A 16,722-nucleotide genomic window follows, 5' to 3' on the forward strand; every position below is an offset into this window, starting at 1 on the left:
TCGGTTGATATCTTGATGTGTTTCGGTGCAGAACGACTGGGACTAGTATCTAGAACAATAGCTGGAACTGGAAATGATTTAACGACCAAGTTATTGACCAAAGAGAAAATCCATGAAGAGAAATCAATAGGAAGCAATCAGTGAAGTACTAGATTGAAAGTAGTGAGCTGGGTTTTTGTATGGTGAGATGATCAGTTCTCCATTTCTGCAATGAAATGGTGCAAACAGCTTGGGTTATATGATTTCTTGACTAATTTGAGCCTGTTTGAGCAAAAGTTTGGGTAACTGTGTTGATGTATTGTTTATTTCTTGCAACTTCAACAACACAGTTACAAAAACTTTTGCTCAAATAGCATCAAATTAGTCAAGAAATCATATAACCCACGCTGTTTGTACCATTTCATTACAGAAATGGAGAACTGATCATCTCACCATACAAAAATCCAGCTCACTACTTTCAATCTAGTACTTCACTGATTGCTTCCTATTATGTGCTCAGAAGATCGAAGTGTGCCGTGAAAAAGTGAAGACGTAAAAATTTGCGCAGTCATTTTTTTGCAAAAAAAATTTTAGATTTTGTTAAGTTTTTGTAAAAGTTTTTGAATTGGCTGTGGCGAAACTCGTTTTCAAGACACTTGAAGTTGCTGGGGTAGCAGATTAATTGAAGCACAACAGGACGCAACGCTAGTACGGTTCGCTTGGTTCACGACAAGTTTTGGCTCGTATCATCAAGAACAACATTTGCTGAGACCAATCAGGATCGCAAGGAGTGCAACAACAGAACGATCTGAACTTCATACAGGTTGTCTTGCGCAGCAGAGGCCAAACTTTGGAAACGGGTGAGTTAGTTCCGATTGCATTGCAGATTTGATTGCACAAACACAAAATAATTGATGATAAACCTAGGCGTGTTAATGTTCGTAAAAGGAAAATCCAATTTAGTACTGTTCCGTTTGATTCAAGCTGAGGGTTTGCAACCTGTGATAGATACGTTTTTCGCCTTTGGCTGTGGGTCATCTTCGGTGTCTCATTTGACTTGACTGGAGTCAAGTATGAGACCCTGAAGGCAGCCTTGAGGTTGGGTCGAGATGCGTGTCTGTCATAGGATGCGCAACCCCATGGTTGATGTTAGGAGGAGTATTTCGCATGATTTTCATTTTACTTATGAAATAATTACCAATTTGCTTTACAGGATTAATACAGGTAATTTTTTGTTATTTACATCAACATACATTATCAATTATATATCCACACATATGTTTTTCAACCATATTAAACTAAACAAATAGGAGCGTTTGGTACGGTATGTCCACGCATCCTTCCTCCCCTGAGATTCTAGAAGTGCTTCGATTTTAAAGATTTATTACTAAAATCTAGACAGTTCTAGAATCATCTTTGCGGTAAACACAACGCAGTAGGCCTGGCCGCTTTGATGTTTGTGTCATATTTTTGATATGCTGCAAGTATCAATACTGACAAGAAAAATGTTTGGGCATAATCTAACCCAAATATTTTCCAGGATGCTTTCTCGTACTGGCTGCGTCTGTGTTAGATTAGATTAGATTGCTTCCTATTACAGGTATACCTCGATTTAGTGGACATTTCAATTTTTGAAATGTATATAAAATCGAATTTTACATAAAATCGAAGCAAAATTTTTTATTTTATTTTTATTTAAATTTTATACCAAAATGTACCAAAACATATAAAAACTGCATGAAAATTGAGTTTTCGATAAAAGGCTCGGAGTTTTTGGCCTATATTAGTAATTCTCGCTTAATAACGAATAAACCACTATCTCGCTATTTTTTTATGATCGAAATCTTTTGTCCAAAACCATGTATGGTTGATTGAAAAGCCAATATTTTGTGCAATGGACATACACAATAACGCTATTTGCATAAATGTCCCAAAAAATAAAAAAAAAAAACGGGAGTTCATTCAGGGATTCTTTTGAAAATATCTCTGAGGATTTATTTACCCTGGAATTTGTTTACGAATTGCTTCATAAATTCCTCCAGGGATTCCTCAAGGGATTCCTTCGGAAATTTAGAGATTCGTGACAAGCACTTGATAGAGCATGGTTACTGGTTGTGCTGTATTTGCCGAACGATCTTTCTGTATGAGTAGTGTAGGCTTGTACCGCTATCTTCTCGGTCTCGGTCGCCTTTTGTTGCAATTCTGAGGTGTTAAATAAAGATAAGTGAACTCAGAATTTTCAACTCTAATTACGACGGTCTCCGAATGAAACTTGCCACATTAAACCATCATGTTACACTTTACACAAGTTCCTCCTTCTTCTTGGCGTAACGTCCTCACTGGGACAAAGCCTGCTTCTCAGCTTAGTGTTCAATGAGCACCTCCACAGTTTTTAACTGAGAGCTTCCTCTGCCAGTGACCATTTTGCATGTGTATATCGTGTGGCAGGCACGAAGATACTCTTTGCCCAAGGAAGTCAGGGAAATTTCCTTTTCGAAAAGATCCTGGACCGACCGGGAATCGAACCCGTCACCCTCAGCATGGTCATGCTGAATACCCGCGTGCGTTTACCGCCTCGGCTATATGGGCCCCTGGAGTTTACACAAGTTATTTCAGAGATTTTTTTGAGAAATTGGCCCAAGAATTATTTCAGAAATTCTTCTAGTTGTTCATTCATAAATTTCTCTAGGCATTTATTTGGGGATTTCTTTAGAAAATCTACCAAAAATATCTTGTAAAATATCTTTCTGTATTTGTTTGCTGAAATTTGTCCGAGTGTTCGGCCAAAAAATCCTTTACGGATTCTTTCAAAAAATCTTCCATTGATTCATTTGGAAATTTTCTTCAGAGATTTGTTTAGAAATTCTTTCTGTTCTATGAAATTCACAAAGAATTCATTCCAAGCATTTCAATGATTTTCTTCTGAAATTCCTCCCCATTTTTTTCAAAAATTTTTTTTTTTTAATTTGAGTAGAAATTCCTCTGATGATTCCTACAAAAATGCATTCAGAGATTCCATTAGAAATATCTTTGGACATTTATTCAAATTACTCCACAGATTCCTTTAATAAAACATTCAGCTATGCCTTCATAAACTATTTTTCAGAAAATGTTTCAAAAAATATAAACTGGGGTTACTTTGGAAACTCTTCCAAGTATTTCATCAAAAATTCTCACAACAATTTCCAATTTCTATAGAAATTCCTCTCCAGTGATTTCTCCAGATGTTTCAGAAAGAGTTGTGTATAAATTTTTGTTGATACTCCTCCAGGGATTTCTTCAGAAAATCCTTCGGAAATTTCTTAAAGCATTCTCTCAAACGGTTCTCCGAGAATTTATTTCAAAACTTTCTCCAGGGTTGGCTTTAGAAGTTGCTTCAAGGTTTTTTTTTTGAATCTGAATTTCTGTCAGAGAAACTTCCTGGGATTTCTCTAGAATATTCTCCAGGGACTCTTTAAAAAATATGAGATCCATTAGGGAATTTTCTGCAGGGATTCCTGTAGAAATTACCCTGAGGGTTTCTTCAGAAAATCTTCCATGGATTTCATTACAATTTCGACTAATAATTTCTTCAAAAATATCTCCAGATTTTCTTCCAGATTTTTTTTTATAACTTTCTCCTTAAACTTCCACAGATTTTTCGATAATTCTTTCATAGACCCTAGTTGAAATCCATCCTAGGACTCATTTAAAAAATCTTTCACGAGTTCCTGAAAAAATAGATTTACTTCAAAAGTTCATCCAGGAAATCCGAAAGAAATTCAGTCTCACAAAAAACTTCTAGGGATTCTGGAATGTCATATAGAAACTTCTCTAAGAACTCCTTAAGAAAGTCTTACACGGGTGGCTTCCATAAATGTCGCATGGGTTCGAAAAATCTTGCATAGATTGTTCTAGAAATTCATCTACAAATTTCTTTGAAAGAGATTCCTTTAGATTTTTCTTCAGAAAATCCATCTATGAAATTAAAAAATAATCCTTTTTTTCAGAAATGCTTTAAGGAGTTTATTTAGAATTTTCTTCAGATTTTTTCAGTGATACTTTCGGAGATATCTTTAGATACTTGTTCAATATTACTAGAACTACTTCAGAAATTTCGGCAGGGATTTCTTCAAAAGTTGGTCCATGTATTCTTTAAGAAGTTGTTCCAGCAGCTCACGAATTGCTCAAGTGGCTCCTTCAAAGACTCCTCCAGGAATTCATCCTTGGGAATGTGCACGTGAAGGGACGCTGAAATCGGGAAACCTTGACTAACTAGATCTGATTCTACCATGAGAGCACTAGAAATAATTTATCACAAATCTTGTCAGTAATCATCCGAAGCATTACAATGACCTTTTTAGTGAATTTGCTATACATTTTGGAATTCAATCAGCAAATCTACCAAAAATATCAGGTATTTAATACAATTCTCGGTGAGGAAGTCATAAGAATCGTTGAAAAAAGTTTGTTGGAAAACTTTGAGAGAAGATCTGGCGAATCAGTTTGCATGCATCCGTCAAAAATGTTCTCATTGCTAAGGGATCTATAAAAAAATATTGCCAGAAAATCACTCCATATACTCCGCTCATCGCAATCATCTAAAAAGCCAGGGATATTTATAAAAAAATGAAGTCAGAAAGGGAAGTATGAGATTACAGTAAATATATAGAACTAAGTATGTCATGAGGTATGTATTGGCGCTAATATGGGTACTCTACAAAACAATTTATTGATATGAAGTGCTTCGCGTGTTAAAGGCTGAAGACCCCTGGTTTATAAGTCATCATGTAATAAATTGCAAGTTTTAAACTGATTGAATAGTTAAAAAAAAATACCATTAAAAATGTACATAAAATCGAGGTAAAATGTACATAAAATCGAAGTACATAAAATCGAGGGTCTATATAATCGAGGGTCCACTAAATCGAGGTATACCTGTATGTGCTCAACTGACCATTTTTTGATTAGATTAGGCACCTACCGCCCGTATTAGGAGCGATAGGTTTAGACATCTCAAAGGCACCTTTATCCTTCGCATTTGCTTAATTCAAAAACATAATGAATATAAACAAACAAGAAACAATTACTTCAATTCATTGCTTAAGGCATACTGAAAGAAAACTTCATCCAGAATCCGACTCAGAAGTGATATGGTCGTATGATACCTACATGATGAAAGTAAGAGCTGAACAATAGGGTAGTGGAGGTATTTTGGACCGGGCAGGTATTTTGGCCCACCTAGGGAGTTTTATGATATTTATCACATAATCTCTACTAAATCTTGGTATTTTTTTATTGGAACACGAAAAGTATTCAACTATGTGATGACCTTTATTTTGGATGTCAATTAAATATGCTGTTCAGTATCAAAAATAGAGAAAATGTTTTCACTTCCAATGAAACGCACGGAAAAGCACCAAAAACAAAGAAGGTGACAAATTTGTAGTCGGATTTGAAGAGGTATTAAATTTTACCAATAAATATTTATTTCATGTGAATGTAGTTAGGGCCTTGTAAGAACTCAAAACAAACTGTTCTTAACCTCGGTGTAGCGATAATGTTTACTAAAATGGTGGTTTGAGGTATGGCCAAAATATGTTCAGCATAATCAGATGTGGTCATATTTTGGACCACCTGTCAGATCCATCTCTCCAGTTCCTTCTAAAGGGAGAAAATATTCATGCCAATGTTATGTACTGTAAAAACAGATAAATAGAATAAGTTGGGACCTTCCGTGATCTGGGTTGTTATACGTTAATTTTACAATGAAATTGTTGTGGGTTCGATTTGTTTTAACAACTTTTCGCTAAGTTAAAAATTTCGATTCGATATGTGTCCTAACAACTTTCCGACAGGTTGAAATGTTCAGGTGTTCAGTCAACCAGTTTAGAAAAGTTGTCCTTCTCGGCAATCAGTTGATGACTGAGACAATGTGTTATCTAATGTATGTTTGATAATTTACGTATCATTCAAATTACTTTATTTTTGATGGCCTTTCCACTCATTACAATATGTGTGGAACACCTTTATATTTAGCAAAATCACTAGACTTTCACACTTCTATGAAGCGTTACGTAATTTATGCATGGTGACTGACGTCATTCAATAGTTAATAAATACACGTTTTGCGTTATATTTTTTTATGAAACATCATACTACAATACGTAAAAACTGGCAATTGCAACAAAATTTCATCTTTTTTTATCATTACGTAATTTTTAAACGTTCCCTGCCTCAAAAAATGAATAGAAAAGATGTAAACTTCACGTAGTTTTAACTATGTTTAAATTTTTGCTGAGGTGGCATTCATTTCATCAATCAATTGAAGTTTAATTTGGTGGGCCAAAATATGTGCACTTGGCGGTCCAAAATAAAATCAGGTGGTCCAAAATAGCAGCCCAAGATCCTTCAGGAGTTTTGATATTTCTTGTATTTTCTACAACAATTTTAAGTTCTGGTTGGCCTTTTTTGATAGAAAACATGTTGCTCTACGTAATGCCTACTGAAATTATCCATATTTTGAAGTAGAAACTTTCTCTTTTCACTTAATTGTTCATCCGCTTCCTAAAAGGGTCCAAAATACCTCCCTTACCCTATCTATAGAATCGCATGCATAGTGAAAACATTTTTTTTATAGTTTAGGATCCAACCCCGGTATTAACGGGACTGGATAAGACAAAAATTTATTTTAGACTCATTAGAGTGTCCCTCTCCACGGAAATCTTTAGTAAAAGGCGAAAGATTTATTCGACATTTGAAGAGAGACCAGAGTGACGATTCGGGTGTTTGCCGACTGACCTCACCCCGAGCAGCCAGGTTGCTCTATCGATGGGTATCCGATATATGGTATGTAGTCGTTGGCAATTCAAAACTGCAAGTTAACCGAATATAAAATAAATTTCCATACTTGCTCATACTAACGAGAAATCCCATTGGAAACTGTCATCGTGTAACGTAAAATATAATTTCTTCTCGCTCTCTCTCACACTGTACTCAACACATCTTCGAAGTCCAAGTCCAACGGACAGTCATAAAAACCGCAACGCTCACGATCGAAAACGCCTGCTAACGAGAAGGGGCGTTGTGAACAGACGACCATTGAACAGCATGTGCGTAGTGCGGTAAAAATGTTAACTGAGACGCTATACGTACTGCGCATGCGCCCCAGTCACCATACCACGTGCTTCTCTCAAAACGGTAACGTATACACTGAACGAAAACCTCATCCCGAAATCGACTGATTTGTCCGACCATCCAGTCCAAATTACCAAAATCGTGTTTTCGAATGACGAATCAGTCATACGGCAATCATCCCAAAAAGCGGATGACGATCATCTTATTCGCGTATGAGTCGACGCACGCTATGTGAATGAATATTAGTTGCAGAGCGAAGGCCACACAGATGCACCGAATTTATTCATCGATAGCGTAACAAGTTCCTTGATCGTGACGCCCGGGACATTGACGATTTTGTTTCGCATGTCCTATCCTGGACATGTCATATTTTTTGAAAAGGGTGCCCGCAAGGGTACCCTGGCCACTAAGCACATATTTTTTTAAAAAGACAACGGTGACATTATTGTTATCAATCGCTAAAAAACAAAGTTACTCGACCATATGGTCGACATTCTATTTTCATATCGCTGTCATCCGGTTTTAAGATGACATCATTCGGTCGGTGGACCATACGGTATCCGACCGAATGTCGTTAAGGGGCGTGATCGTATCGCCTCTCAGTCGATCTTGGGCGGGGTGTTTCGTTCAGTGTACGTCTCTCCGGAGAAACATTTGCGTTGTTCTGGTGTTGGTGCCAAATTCGAATAGGGTATGATGTAATAACATATACAGCAACGTGACGAAAAACGCGCGCCAAAAACAGTCGTTTTCAAACGTTGAGGATCACTTGTTAGAGTTGTACGGAGAAAATGGAATACTGCATGGAAGATGGCCAAAGAACAGGCTTTGCCGATTCAAGCAGCAAGCTTCTTTTCAGACAACAGGTCAATAAAATGAATCCGGCGTCTCCTCCACTATGGAGAGATACAGGGTGGCCACCGAACCGGGAAAAACGGGAAAACCGGGAAAAAGACGGGAATTCAGAACGACCGGGAAAAAAGCGGGAAAAAGCCGGGAATTTGAGATGATTACCGGGAAAATAGATATGGTGAACATATTTTAATTGTACACAACTCATCGATAATCTGTATAAGCAAGCTAAATTTAAATTATTGATACAACCTTGTTTTTCACGAAATTTTGCTAATTCATTATCGAATTTGTGAATAAATTCAGAACTTCAGCATCATTTCAAACATAAACAATTTCATAAAGGATTGACCCTTTCCTTCCCACGATTTTGAACGACTATTTCTATGTTAAGAAAGCGTTTCCGAAAAAAGTGCTCTAACAAAACTTATTCTGAATTGACCAAAGATTTCGAAATCAACGAAAAAGTTTTACAGATTTAAATCATTAGTTGTTTGATCGACGTTGATCGTTTATTTTTTATTAGTTGTTCGATTGTTTATCAATAGTTCTACTATTGAAACGTGTGGGGGTTTACCTAATGAGATTGCAATTGTATTGTAAAAACTATTGCATATTTATTTAATTCCGTTTGTTTCGAGTTCGTCGAACATCGATGATGCTCTAGACCTAGAGCAGCCATTAAGTAAAGGGTTATTTGGAGCGAAAGAATTGTGTCTTTCGATCAGAATATTTAACATTTTCGACGAACTTGAGACAAACGGAATTAGATGTAGTAGTTTTCAGAATATTATTGTAACCCCATTAGTTTTGGGTTAATTAAATAGTGGAACCATTATCAAAAAAAACTAAAACACTATTAATTTACAACTATTTCAAAGTAAGCCAATTTGCAGAAAATGTTGTTCAGGTTTTTTTCGAGTACGCTTTTTTGGCTGTTCAAAGTCGTAAGAAATATAAGATTAATACTGCATACATTTCTGGAAGTAAGCACGTGACTACGTCTTTAGTCCAAAATTGTTTTCAGACTTCTTTAATTAGAAACGATGTTTAAAATTGAACAAATTTATTTCGGCTCGTTTAAAGACTTAAATCCCCAGAAAACTGTTCAAGTAAAATTTAAGTATTCAGAAGCAGCGTAAGTACCAGCTTGTTTTTTTCTGTTCAACGCTCACTTTACGATACGACGAAAATATTCACCTAATCTTCAACAGGACCGTATTCCTAAAAACTTTTCTTTGATACACTTTAAACAGAAAAAAAATATTACACTGAAAATATTCTACACGTTCGAGCCACATGTTTCAAACATGAATTTTCACCACTTGGGAAACATCTGAATTTAACGTGTCAAACCAGTCATAAATCCGCTTTTCGAAATCATGTGTAAAACACGTTAGATTGGCATCATAAATGTCAAATTTCTTACAGAATATCAGTACCAGGCACCCAGCTGCGGGTCCCTGTTCACCAAAAAATGAAGTATGCTAAGACATACTTACCGCAGGCGAGTTCGGTGATGTACATTACATTATAGGCGAACCATTTCCATTATCGATACATAAACATACTGTCAAACACGATCAAATCATGTGTAAAAGACAGTGGTTTAGAACCTCAACTATTCAACATCTGATTCAAAAAAATTACACGTTAATATAGCGTGCTGTTTTAAACGATACATTAACGTGTAAAAGAACATGGATGAGGCGTGTCGATTATTTTCAGTGTAGCATTAGGAGCTACATAATGTACGTGGACAGTATTTTACTCACACTGCAACACTGTAAGATCTTAAAATCGATTCGTTTGAGTGCATATCACTCGAATTACTCCACATGATTGATGTAAAATTTGTTATAAGAATAAATTTCTGCAATTTAGTAAAACATATTTACTCAGAATTACACAAGGTTTCAGCTAAACTTTGTTTTTTTTTTTAATTCCCGCATTCAGGAAAAAATAGAGGACATTAAGCTGCGTTCAATAAGCTGAGCTTTTGTGGCGTGACCCAACATTGACTGAGAATATTTATAAACATTGGTTGGTGATCATTCTTAAAACACGGAGAGGATAGAGGGTACTTCTCCATTGCAGAGAAAAACAAGCATTAAGTAGAAGAAAAACTTAAAAAATCTTTATTCTTATCATCCCTTAGAACGTTGTTGCATTGCAAGACAGTGCTAAAACAGTTTGATTATTTTCAACTGTAATCGTTCTTAAATATGGTTTGTGGAGCGGACCTGGTGTGGTGGTTAGAATACTTGACTATCACGCCGAGGACCTGGGATTGAATCCCACTCCCGACATACTCACAAAATGTGGGTTCTTCCTTCGGAAGGGAAGTAAAACGTGGGTCCCGAGATGAACTAGCCTAGGGTTAAAAATCTCGTTAATACAGACCAAAAAAAAAAAATATATGGTTTATTGAGGAGAAGTATTAGTATTTACTACACCTAAACCTTGATTTACGTCCACTATTGGCTTAGCGAAAAAAAATTCTACCGACAAAATAGTAATCAAAATACACATTTTTATATTTTTGTACACTTCTTCTAATCACGATGATGTTTTAAAAAATATAAAACTGTTGAGTTTTCTTATTGTCTTAGCGGTAGATTTTTTTGTCGCTCAGTCAAGCATGGACGTAAAAAAAGGACAAGGTGTAGTTAAATGCATAATTTTGAGTGGATTTTTTACATTGTTCCAATTTTTACGTAAAACGAGAGTTGGGTGTTACATACTCCAAAAATGTCCATTTTGAAAAAACCGGGAAAAGTTGAAAAATCGTACCGGGAAAACCGGGAAAAAGACGGGAATTCCAAAACTAAAATTGAGTGGCCACCCTGGAGATATGAATTTCCGTTGTTGTAAGATAAAACTAGTATATGTTCAACGTGGTTCAATACTCGAGGAAGCAAACCATCATCGTTTAGCAAAAACTCAAAAGCAGTTTTCTTGCTGAAATATCAACCAATGTCAATTAAAATTTATCACTGCACTCTGGCCACCAGCTGGATAAAAGTGAAATAATTTTCAATGACGGTTTTGTGACTTGGAGGAAGAAAACGGCTTTTGAAAATTGATGATTGTTGATGATAGTGCCTTTGGATGAGAAGAACACTGTGAAAGATTCAGCTAAATCGGTTAAAAACTGAGCTGGCGCAAATGAGTTGAAGGTTTGTATGAGATGTTCAGTCGAAATATATGGGAAATTAGATCACCTCCAGTCTCTCATTTAGCACGCCGGTTTGGCGAGTTCGATTTGGCTCAGAATTAAACGACTGGTAGTTGAGACCCTAAGGAACATCTTTGTAGAAGACCATATCATGATAAAACTTAATTTAGTTGCGATTTCAGCTAACGAAATCCAGGGTGAGGATATCCCCCCGTTTACTCTCGGTTGTTATACAGCACGTGTTTGTCGGTCGAAACTTGCGCAGCTATGTAATTCTTCATTGTCTCGATAGCCATCCACGTGCGTGAGCAATGGAAATAATTCGCGACTACGAATGTTGATGAGCCGGGAAACACTCTTTCTTCCTACGGGGTTTCTTATGGGAGTATGAGTGAAAAAAAGCAAAAAATCTTCCCTCCTTCACTTTCTCACAGAAAACCGCAAACAAAATCATCACCTTCTTGATCACCTTCGTAGTCCCCAATGAAGGACAACAACATAGCCGCCTATAATGTAGTGTGCAGGATTCGAACGGCAAACACGTGCTGCATGTTACAACCGAGTGTAAACGGGGGAAGATGTCCTCACTCTGCTTTCGTTAGCTGAAGCATAACTAGATTAGGTTTTATCATGGTATGGTATTCTACAAAGTTGTTCAACTAACATTCTTTCAATTCTGAGCCAAATCAAACTCGCCAAACCGGCGTGCCGTATCAGAGACTGGAGGTCATCCAGTTTCCCATATATTTTGACTGAACATCCCATACAAACCTTCTACTCATTTACGCCAGCTCAGTTTTTAACCGATTGAGCTGAATCTTTCACAGATTGTTCTTCTCATCCAAAAGCACGATTCTAAGTAGAGGGTGCCCCGTGAATTTTGAAAACTTTTTTTTCGTCTCATACAATTGTGGGCCGGTTTACTCTTGATTTTGAATGAAAAGACTCTTGGTAGGTACACTGAGCGAAAAATTCACTTAAATTCTACTGGAAATCTTAAGTAGATTTTTTCCATCTAACTTAACATTTGAAACTTAAATGATTAGTAAGTGAAAATATTCTACTGAAAAAATCCAATAAAATTTAAGTGAAATTTTTCACTGCCAAATTATATGAATTTAAAATATTTTTTAGTATAATTTTACTAGTTTTTGCTTTTATTATTTTATACTAAGGTAAATTCAAAAATTTGGTTCATCTCCGTGCCATCGTAGACCACCAAATTGGTTCCCTTGATAAAGAGGAAACATCTGAATTCACAGAACATATTGCCATCATCACACTCATGCATGGTTCGTTAGTGATGGCTGACAACTACGTGCTTCTATTTTGCATACTTTCGACAGCAGTAAAATCCACTTGAAAACCATATACAATTTATAATACGATACAGTGCAAAATTTCCAATAACTTTCCATTGGAGATTCACTATACTTTCAAGCGGGTTTTACTTAACTCATGTGAACTCACTGAAAAATTGATTTTGGAACGGTTACTTGACTTTTTCCAGTGGAATCAAAATGAAATTTCCTCTCAGTGTAGTACATTCGCGAATACGAAGGTTGGTGGATGAGCCGGGAAACATTATTTATTTCTTCCTACGGGTTTTCTTATGTAGGGAATCGCGCCACTTGGGCGGTGGCTTATATTTTCGTCTGTTTTCTGCTATAACTCAGTCAAATTTGAACCAATTGACACAATTTTTGGAATGCGGTGAGATAGGTATAGTCCGTGTACAACATTTCAAGTCAATTGGTTTAAAATTGACTGAGTTATAGTGGAAAACAGACGAATATAGAAGCCACCGCCCAAGTGGCGCGATACCCTATAAGCAGTGTACGCAGAATATGGCACCGCAAGCGAAAAATAGGCAACAAAGAAGGCACGGCAACAACGCTTTGCAGCGCTTGAAAATTGAAGCGTTTTACCTCAGACGAATCAACATTTCGACACTGATTTTTCATTTGGGCCTAACTGACATTTTCGAGTTCTCTTTATCGATCCTCTCTTTGTGTTATCACAGAATGTGTATTGAGTTTTCCAAAGATTTTTTGGCTGAAATGCGAAGAAGACGACTGCATGTTGCTATAGAAACAAAAAGAATAATGATTTTGTTCGTTTTGTTCAAGTTATTAGCGAAAGAGAGAGTCGACGAAGAGAAATCGATCAAGTCAGTTAGGCCCTTATGAAAAATCATTGTCGATTTGCTCTTCTATGACTGGCGCTTTTCAACCCAAAGCGGTAGCAATATGCCTTCATTGGCTAACATGCTTCAGAAGCAAGAGGGAGCGGGAGCAATAAAAAATATGAGTGAGAGTGAGGAACGACGATTCAGCGCCATGCGGCTCTCTGAATCTCTCTCTTCGCCGGTGTATACGGCAATGAATATACTTGACTTTTATCTCGTTATTACAGTGTAAATGACATAAACTCGAATTAAATCGATTATAATAGTCACGTCCATCATTCTCTTATGGACAAATTGATTGTTTTTACAAGTTTTGAGCAAAAAATAAATCCACTGAATCATTTACGCATCTTCAGCCTCACCGCAGCAAGTGAGAAACAATCGTTACCAGTCAATATGCTTCACCAGCCAACCGACCGATGAGGAATAGTGGTCGCGGTTGGTTTGGTTTCTCTTTGCTCCCTGTGCGTGTTCGTTCGTAGTGATGGTTGGTGCTGATGACTGATCGTACCATTCATATTCACTCAATTTCAAGCACTGACGCTTTGTTTTTTCGTTAGCAGATAATGACAAAATCGCTCGCGAGTTTGTTCACAACAAAAACGGTAGAAATATTTGTCTCGTTCTATTCACATCGTGATTTTCGCATTGTTTTACAACTGAAACTCGTCTCTGAGGATGGCAAGAGTGTTGATTCGTCCAAATGCTCATGAATTCGATGATGTGGGTCGAAAATTTCAGCATAAAATCCGAAATATCGGCACACGCACAGCAAGCGATGTTTGTTTTATTACTCTCACCGCTTGACATGCGTTTGTTGCGGAGCGCCTTTGTTACCAACATGCACCGCTTAGGACAAAGCGTTTGTTTTTTCGGCGTGATCCGTTTTTCGTACCCTGCATAAGTGAAAAAAGCAAAGCCTAATTTTACCAAACACCGTATGTAACAAAATTCACGAACGGAGAAAATCGAGAGGGGAAGTTCGCTGTTCCCATAGCAACTCATACATTGAGCATTTTAGAAACGTGAAAAGTCCGGGTAATTTTTCACAAATCATCCCCAAAGGTGAGTGATACAAAGAGTCCTTACCGAAATTCAGCACCGCATGTGAAAATATCTTTTTTGTTTGTATGTATATAGGTATAGGTATGTAACAAACGGTGTTCGATTAAGTTAGGCTTGAAATTTCACTCCTTCACTTTCTCACAGAAAATCGCAAACAAAATCATCACCTTCGTAGGGTAGTGGTAGTGGAGCCCATAATAGCTAAATTTTGCAATGATCGTAAAAGCATTATATCGACACTGATTTTTCATTTGGGCCTAACTGACATTTTCGAGTTCTCTTTATCGATCCTCTCTTTGTGTTATCACAGAATGTGTATTGAGTTTTCCAAAGATTTTTTGGCTGAAATGCGAAGAAGACGACTGCATGTTGCTATAGAAACAAAAAGAATAATGATTTTGTTCGTTTTGTTCAAGTTATTAGCGAAAGAGAGAGTCGACGAAGAGAAATCGATCAAGTCAGTTAGGCCCTTATGAAAAATCATTGTCGATATAATATCCTGATAAAATTGTCTCTTTACCAATGCACAATGGGTCCAGAGCCGTATTTACGAAGACAAAAATGTTTGTGCCTAAGCCATACGTTTTAGATACATGGTGTCTTTGGGAAACTTTCATCTAATTTTTCGTCCTTTTTTCTCATTATTGTGAAATTAGGGTGGTCCCTCTAGTTTAGCTGATCTAAACATCTGCTTTTTAATAGTTTTATGTATGTTTACAAAATGTTCTACAAAGTTGTAAAAGAAGTTATTTGGAGCAAGTTTGCCGAAGAAACCATTTTTCTATCTCTTATGGTTCCCAACTTATAATTTTTTAAAGGATTCTTGTTAGGGTAATCCATGAAATTCAGTTATCTTGAAATAACTTTAATTCGTTCGTTTCTCGTAAATACTTTGTTCCGAGCACTTTTAGAACTATCAACGACGCATATTTTTTCCAAAGAGCTAAATGTTCTAACTCTCATGGTTAAAAAAGATATTGGTGATTTTCTTCGAAAAATCACTTTTTTTCAAAATGTCATATCTCAAAAAAGAGCAAATGGATTTTCAATCTCTCGATTGCATTGGAAAGATCGTACTCTATTCTATTCATGGTGAAAAAACTGCAGGGATCTTTTTTGTTTAAAGCTTTTTATTGAATTTTGAAAATACGATTTTTTTCATGGAAAAGCAGTTATAACTTTGAAAATCGATGAGATACAAACTTAGAGTCTTCGACAAAATTGTGAGTTTTTGGCTGCTCTAAAAGTGCCCAGAACAAAGTATTGTGAAAAAATCAACACATAAAATTATATTGAGTAAAACAGATTTTCATATGAAAAACGACGCACTCCAAGCAAATTCAACTCGTCTTTGTTAGATATATTAAAGTAGCTTGGTAAATGGTCATCCATTTCATTCTAGAACCAATGTTTATTTATACTGTCATCACCATTAAGGCACACTGTTGATAAAATATTGTAAATCGTGTAACTTTGTTAGGCTTTTACGTTAATATCAACATATACTAGTGATTGACATTTCCGCTATCCATACATTGAAGTTATGAAATTAAAATGAAATTGATGGAAATGAGCTCAAAATCACATTTTAAGTTGAGTTCATTGACGAATTATGGATTATTAACAAATTTAAACATTTTCTACATGGTTACTTCGATCTATCTAACATAGACGAGTTGCATTTGCTTGAAGTGTGTCGTTTTTGATATGAAAACCTGTTTTTACTCAATATATATTTATTTTGTGTTGATTTTTTCACAATACTTCGTTCTGGGCACTTTTAGAACAGCCAAAAACTCACAATTTTGTCGAAGACGCTAAGTTTGTATCTCATCGATTTTCAAAGTTATAACTGCTTTTCCATGAAAAAAATCGTATTTTCAAAATTCAATAAAAAGCTTTAAACAAAAAAGATACCTGCAGTTTTTTCACCATAAATAGAACAGAGTACGATCTTTCCTATGCAATCGAGAGATTAAAAATCCATTTGATCCTTTTTGAGATGTGACTTTTTAAATAAAAGTGATTTCTCGAAGAAAAACGCCAATATCTTTTTAACCATGAGAGTTATAACATTCAGCTCTTTGGAAAAAATATGCGTCGTTGATAGTTCTAAAAGTGCTCGGAACAAAGTATTTACGAGAAACGAACGAATTAAAAGTTATTTCAAGATAACTGAATTTCATGGATTACCCTAACAAGAATCCTTTAAAAAATTATAAGTTGGGAACCATAAGAGATAGAAAAATGGTTTCTTCGGTAAACTTGCTCCAAATAACTTCTTTTACAACTTTGTAGAACATTTTGTAAACATACATAAAACTATTAAAAAGCAGATGTTTAG

General features: G+C 36.1%; 1 non-coding gene across 1 annotated transcript; it reads right to left on the reverse strand.

Annotated features, from left to right (window-relative positions):
* Positions 1-6,608: 6,608 nt before the first annotated feature.
* Positions 6,609-6,735, reverse strand: LOC115262424 (U5 spliceosomal RNA). Its single transcript, XR_009998477.1, has one exon. It is a non-coding gene; the product is annotated as a U5 spliceosomal RNA (small nuclear RNA).
* Positions 6,736-16,722: the final 9,987 nt, after the last annotated feature.

The sequence above is a fragment of the Aedes albopictus genome, chromosome 2 (assembly GCF_035046485.1).
Source record: "Aedes albopictus strain Foshan chromosome 2, AalbF5, whole genome shotgun sequence".
NCBI lineage: Eukaryota > Metazoa > Arthropoda > Insecta > Diptera > Culicidae > Aedes > Aedes albopictus.